A 5,646-nucleotide genomic window follows, 5' to 3' on the forward strand; every position below is an offset into this window, starting at 1 on the left:
GCCCGGCAGAAAGAGGAAAAGAGCCAGAGCGAAGAAGCGGAGAGAAAGGAACACACAAACCCGGACGCACACACACACACAGGCACACAGACACACAGGCGCGCGCGCTCGCGCGCGCGCACACACACACACACACACACACACACGCCTACACACCCACTCGCACAACCCGCACAAGCACACGCACACGCAAGCGCAGACAGAGCGCGCCAGCGAGCTCCGGTGCCTGCCTGTGGTTCCTGGGCGATGGCGGGGCAGCGATGCCGGGAGCCCGGGACTCCTGAGAGCCTGTCTGCGCGGCCTAGGGCCCCAGGGGTGATCGCCAGCCCCGGGGCCCCTGCCTCCTGGCCCGGGCCCAGCTCCAGCACCACCGCCCTCCTGGGGGGGAAGCGAGCTCTTGGGCAGAGCCTCTCTGGGTCAGGGTGGGTGTCTGTCTAGGTCCGTGTCTTGGATCCTCTCCGTGTCGCCGTTTCTCTGTTTCTCCGTGTCTCTGTCTCTGTCTCTGTCTCTGGGTCTCTGGGCTGGCGCCAGCAGGAGCTGTCCAGGGTCCCCGCGAGGGGCGGGTTGGGGGCGGGGTGCCGGTCTCCTGGGCGGCGCTGGCGGGGGGGAAGTGTGGCCGCCCCGCCTCCCCGCTCCCTCAGGGGCAGCGCGGCGGGCTTCCGCTGACGCCCTCTGGTCGCGCCGGTGGCTCCGCCTGGGTTTGGGCAAGTCGGGGCCCGGCCGGCGCCGCAGAGGTCAGGGCTCCCGCTGGGAGGCCCCTCGGGCCGGAGGGGACTCAGAGGAGCACGGGCCCGGCGGCCCGACGCCCCGACGCCTCGGGCCAAGTGCCCCGCGCCACCCCCCTCCCAGCAGCCGCATCTCCTGCGACCCATCGCCGGATCCGAGCGGCCAGGGCGGCCTGGAGTGTTCCCGGGCCGCGAGGGGAGAGCGCCCAGCCAGGCGCCCCGCCCCCATCCCCGCCCCCACCGCCGCCCCCACCACCCCTCGTTTCCCACCGCCGCCCGCCCCGCCCCGCCTCCTCGCACCCCGGGCTGCTCCAGGCCTCCGCGCCCTGGGAGGGCAGCAGGGCGGGGCAGCGCAGGGTTTGGCTGGCCCGCTGGCCGCGCCCGAGGCGGCCGCGGCGGGAGGCAGCAGCGGGAGGAAGGCGGCAGGCCGGGCGCGGGCGCAGGGGGCGCCGGCGGCGGGTGCGCGTCACAGAGGCCTGGGCGCGCGCGAGCCGCGGGCCGGGCGACGCGGCGCGGCTTCTTAGGGGCGCCGGCGGCAGGCGCCAGCGTCTACGGCCATACCACCCTGAACGCGCCCGATCTCGTCTGATCTCGGAAGCTAAGCAGGGTCGGGCCTGGTTAGTACTTGGATGGGAGACCGCCTGGGAATACCGGGTGCTGTAGGCTTTTGCCTCCCTCGCCTTTTGCCGCCGGCCGGGCGCGGCTCCCTCCGCGCTCCTGCCGCCCCTCCTCCGTCCTGCGGCCTCCGGCCTCCGTCCTCCGCGGACGCCCCCCACCCCTCCAGCCAGCCCGACCCCCCCCACCCTCCCCCTCCCCTCCCGCCCCCCTCCGCACCGCGGGCCCGCCGGCGCCGCCCATGGGCAGGGCCCAACCCCTCCCCGCCACAGCCCAACCCTTCCAGCTCGCGGCCCCACCCGAACCCAGGGCCAATCGGGGCCAGCCCGGCGGGACCGGGACCGGGACCGGGACCGGGACCCCGACGCCGCACACGCCGCCGGCCGGCTCCCTCTGGCCTCGGCCTCTTCCCACCCGCTCGGCTCCCGCTCCGGTGACACCCCAGCCCTTCCCTCGGCGCCCCGCCCCCGCCGCCCCAGCCGCCGGGTAGAGTCGTCCTGTCAGGTGGAACGGATTCCACGGCGGTGCCGGGAGGCCCAAACGGGTCCCAAAGCGACCAGCCCCGCCCACCGAGGAAAGGCACCTGGTCAGGCTTTTCCAGACACCGCCCGCTTCTCCAAGGACAGGGCGGACTGGGTTAGAGAGGAGCGTCTCGGGCACCTCACCCAAGACGGGATGGCTTCTGCCTTTGCTGGCGTCTCTGCCGCTGCAGGTCATCTTCTAAAACCTGGTACCCGCTTGCTTGTCCTTGAGAGGCTCATTCACAATCAACACTCCTTTCCCGACCTAAGTTTGTCCCTGTCAGTTTGTCTCGCTTTTCCTTCCAGAAGCCCCCTTCCCGGGGTGGGGGGGAGGGGGGGAGGTGGTGGTGGTGGGGGGGGGTAGGGGGGTGGGTGGGTCTGAGTTTCAAGCTCCACCTGACTAGGATCCCATTCTGCTTTCGCCTTCGGGCGGTCCTGCCTCGCTTGGAAACGCTGCTACGTTGCTCCTGGTGGATGAGCTTGCGTTCGTTTTGAGTTTGAGAACGCTGGATGCAAAGACGAGGAGTCTTGATGGCTGAGGCTTTTGGTGTCCCCTCACTCGGGGGCCTCCCTCTCTTCCCGCCTCCCCCCGCCTCCCCACCCACCCCCTCACACCCGACCCCTACCACCCCAGGGCCCCGGCCGGGCCCCGCCCCTCCAGGCCGCATCTGTCAGAGGGAGTTGAAAAGCCTCCTGACAGGACACGTCCTCCCTCAGCAGCCAGCCCTTCCTGGCTCCCTGGCTTCAGCTTTCCGTTCGCGTGGCTCGGGCAGCCTTTCGCATCTTCTTTGCACCTGCCTGTGTTTGCAACAGAGGACCGTGGCCAAGGGATCCAGGAAACCGGGAGGAGAGCTGGCTTCCGGGGAGGCGAATGGGAAGGACAGGGAGGCAGAGAGGGAGCCTTGCCTCAGAGAACGGACTTTGAACCCCCGAAGGGAAAAGTCCTCCAGATAAATCACGTCTTCCCCACCGAATCCAAGAGCCATACTCGCTCGCTGTGGAAAAATGGGGACATCCCGGTCAAAGCAGGACGAGAGAGGACCCAAAGCTCCCTCCTCTCCCCGTTCAGCCATCGTCGTCCTGGGAGGGAGTCTCTTCGCGGTTCGCTTCTCCTGCCGGCCCCGTTTCCCCTCCTGCCAACCCAGCGCCTCTCTCGCCTGCTCCTCGCTTCCTCGGGCTGCGGGCTGCGGGCTGCGGGATGGGGGAGGGGGGGGGTGCGGTGCGCGTCGCTCCCTGCCAGCTCGTGCCCGGGGTGGTTCTGACGGGTCCCCGGATCTGATCTCCGAGGAGCACCTTCTGCGGGGAGAAGCGGGACTGCGTCCCTGTCAGTTTCCCGGAGCGCGGGACCGGAGCCTTGCCCCGAAACGCAGGCTCGGGAGACCGAAGTCCTGAGCTGAAACCCAAGGGGCGCCGTCTCCCGCGAGTGACGTGCCCTCCCTGAGCTGCGCTTTCCTCCTCTGGTGCGAGGGGGTCCTGGCGTTCGTGCCTCCTTGCGGGGGCGAGTGCTGGTGAGAACGCAAGCGGGAAATACGGAGCAGACCGCTCAGCACGGAGCGCGGCCTCGGTGGGGGCCCGGGCCTCGGCCGCCGTCCTTCCCCACGAGCCTACTTCTTGCCGCCGAGGCTCATCCAGCACCCAGGGATCGATCGCCTGGCTGCTTCCGGCCAGACACTCTCCTAGGTGCTGGCCACCCAGCAGCCGAGAACGCGGGTGCCAATCTCGGCCTCCGGGGCGTTCGCCTCCTCGCCTCTGGGGCCGCAAGACCAGCGGTGTGCCTACGCATGCCGGCCAGAGGTGGCAGAACCTGACGAGGACACGTGCCGTGGAAAATGGAGAGCTTGGCGCCCCGGAGGGCCTCGTCGGACGTCTGTGGATGGCCGTCGCTCTCTTTGCCGAAGCCCGCCCCCTGCCCATCTTCTCTCCGTCCCAGGGTCCCCTTTCCAGTGGGACGCAAGAAGGCCCACAGGGCCCAAACGCTGGAGACGGGCAGCGCACACAGCGCGCCCTGGGTCCCGGGGGGTGCGGCGGGAAAGCCTTGCGGCACAGAACCCTGAAGCCCAGAGGTCTCGAGACAGGGAGAGCCGGGACGTCGGCAGGCACCGACGGGCCTTCGGACGCGACTCTTCCTCCCCGTCATCACACCGTGCTGCTCCTCCCTCCGTCCTGGGCGCGAGCGCGCTCTTGGGAAGACGGAGGCGCCTTCGTCGGTGACCTAGCGGGCGGGAGATCCCGGGCAACGTCCCCAGCGGCACTTGAGCAGAACGGGGACGCTGCGGTCGGTCGTCGGGGAGGGGCTTCTACATGTCTGGTAGATGGAGCTGCTTTCTCGTGCCAAGTTCTCTGGGCCCTGACTTTTCTGCCTGCTCCTTCTATCAACTCAGTAAGGTCGGGGGTGCCCGGCAGAAAGAGGAAAAGAGCCAGAGCGAAGAAGCGGAGAGAAAGGAACACACAAACCCGGACGCACACACACACACAGGCACACAGACACACAGGCGCGCGCGCGCGCGCGCGCACACACACACACACACACACACACACACGCCTACACACCCACTCGCACAACCCGCACAAGCACACGCACACGCAAGCGCAGACAGAGCGCGCCAGCGAGCTCCGGTGCCTGCCTGTGGTTCCTGGGCGATGGCGGGGCAGCGATGCCGGGAGCCCGGGACTCCTGAGAGCCTGTCTGCGCGGCCTAGGGCCCCAGGGGTGATCGCCAGCCCCGGGGCCCCTGCCTCCTGGCCCGGGCCCAGCTCCAGCACCACCGCCCTCCTGGGGGGGAAGCGAGCTCTTGGGCAGAGCCTCTCTGGGTCAGGGTGGGTGTCTGTCTAGGTCCGTGTCTTGGATCCTCTCCGTGTCGCCGTTTCTCTGTTTCTCCGTGTCTCTGTCTCTGTCTCTGTCTCTGGGTCTCTGGGCTGGCGCCAGCAGGAGCTGTCCAGGGTCCCCGCGAGGGGCGGGTTGGGGGCGGGGTGCCGGTCTCCTGGGCGGCGCTGGCGGGGGGGAAGTGTGGCCGCCCCGCCTCCCCGCTCCCTCAGGGGCAGCGCGGCGGGCTTCCGCTGACGCCCTCTGGTCGCGCCGGTGGCTCCGCCTGGGTTTGGGCAAGTCGGGGCCCGGCCGGCGCCGCAGAGGTCAGGGCTCCCGCTGGGAGGCCCCTCGGGCCGGAGGGGACTCAGAGGAGCACGGGCCCGGCGGCCCGACGCCCCGACGCCTCGGGCCAAGTGCCCCGCGCCACCCCCCTCCCAGCAGCCGCATCTCCTGCGACCCATCGCCGGATCCGAGCGGCCAGGGCGGCCTGGAGTGTTCCCGGGCCGCGAGGGGAGAGCGCCCAGCCAGGCGCCCCGCCCCCATCCCCGCCCCCACCGCCGCCCCCACCACCCCTCGTTTCCCACCGCCGCCCGCCCCGCCCCGCCTCCTCGCACCCCGGGCTGCTCCAGGCCTCCGCGCCCTGGGAGGGCAGCAGGGCGGGGCAGCGCAGGGTTTGGCTGGCCCGCTGGCCGCGCCCGAGGCGGCCGCGGCGGGAGGCAGCAGCGGGAGGAAGGCGGCAGGCCGGGCGCGGGCGCAGGGGGCGCCGGCGGCGGGTGCGCGTCACAGAGGCCTGGGCGCGCGCGAGCCGCGGGCCGGGCGACGCGGCGCGGCTTCTTAGGGGCGCCGGCGGCAGGCGCCAGCGTCTACGGCCATACCACCCTGAACGCGCCCGATCTCGTCTGATCTCGGAAGCTAAGCAGGGTCGGGCCTGGTTAGTACTTGGATGGGAGACCGCCTGGGAATACCGGGTGCTGTAGGCT

The 5,646-nt window shown here is 70.8% G+C and overlaps 2 non-coding genes across 2 annotated transcripts; both read left to right on the top strand.

Moving 5' to 3' along the window:
* The first annotated feature begins 1,272 nt into the window (after positions 1 to 1,272).
* On the top strand, positions 1,273 to 1,391 carry LOC139042923 (5S ribosomal RNA). The gene has a single exon (XR_011500014.1). It is a non-coding gene; the product is annotated as a 5S ribosomal RNA (ribosomal RNA).
* A 4,136-nt stretch (positions 1,392 to 5,527) lies between these two features.
* LOC139042927 (5S ribosomal RNA) lies at positions 5,528 to 5,646 on the top strand. The gene has a single exon (XR_011500018.1). It is a non-coding gene; the product is annotated as a 5S ribosomal RNA (ribosomal RNA).

The sequence above is a fragment of the Equus asinus genome, unplaced genomic scaffold (genome assembly GCF_041296235.1).
Source record: "Equus asinus isolate D_3611 breed Donkey unplaced genomic scaffold, EquAss-T2T_v2 contig_106, whole genome shotgun sequence".
Lineage (NCBI taxonomy): Eukaryota > Metazoa > Chordata > Mammalia > Perissodactyla > Equidae > Equus > Equus asinus.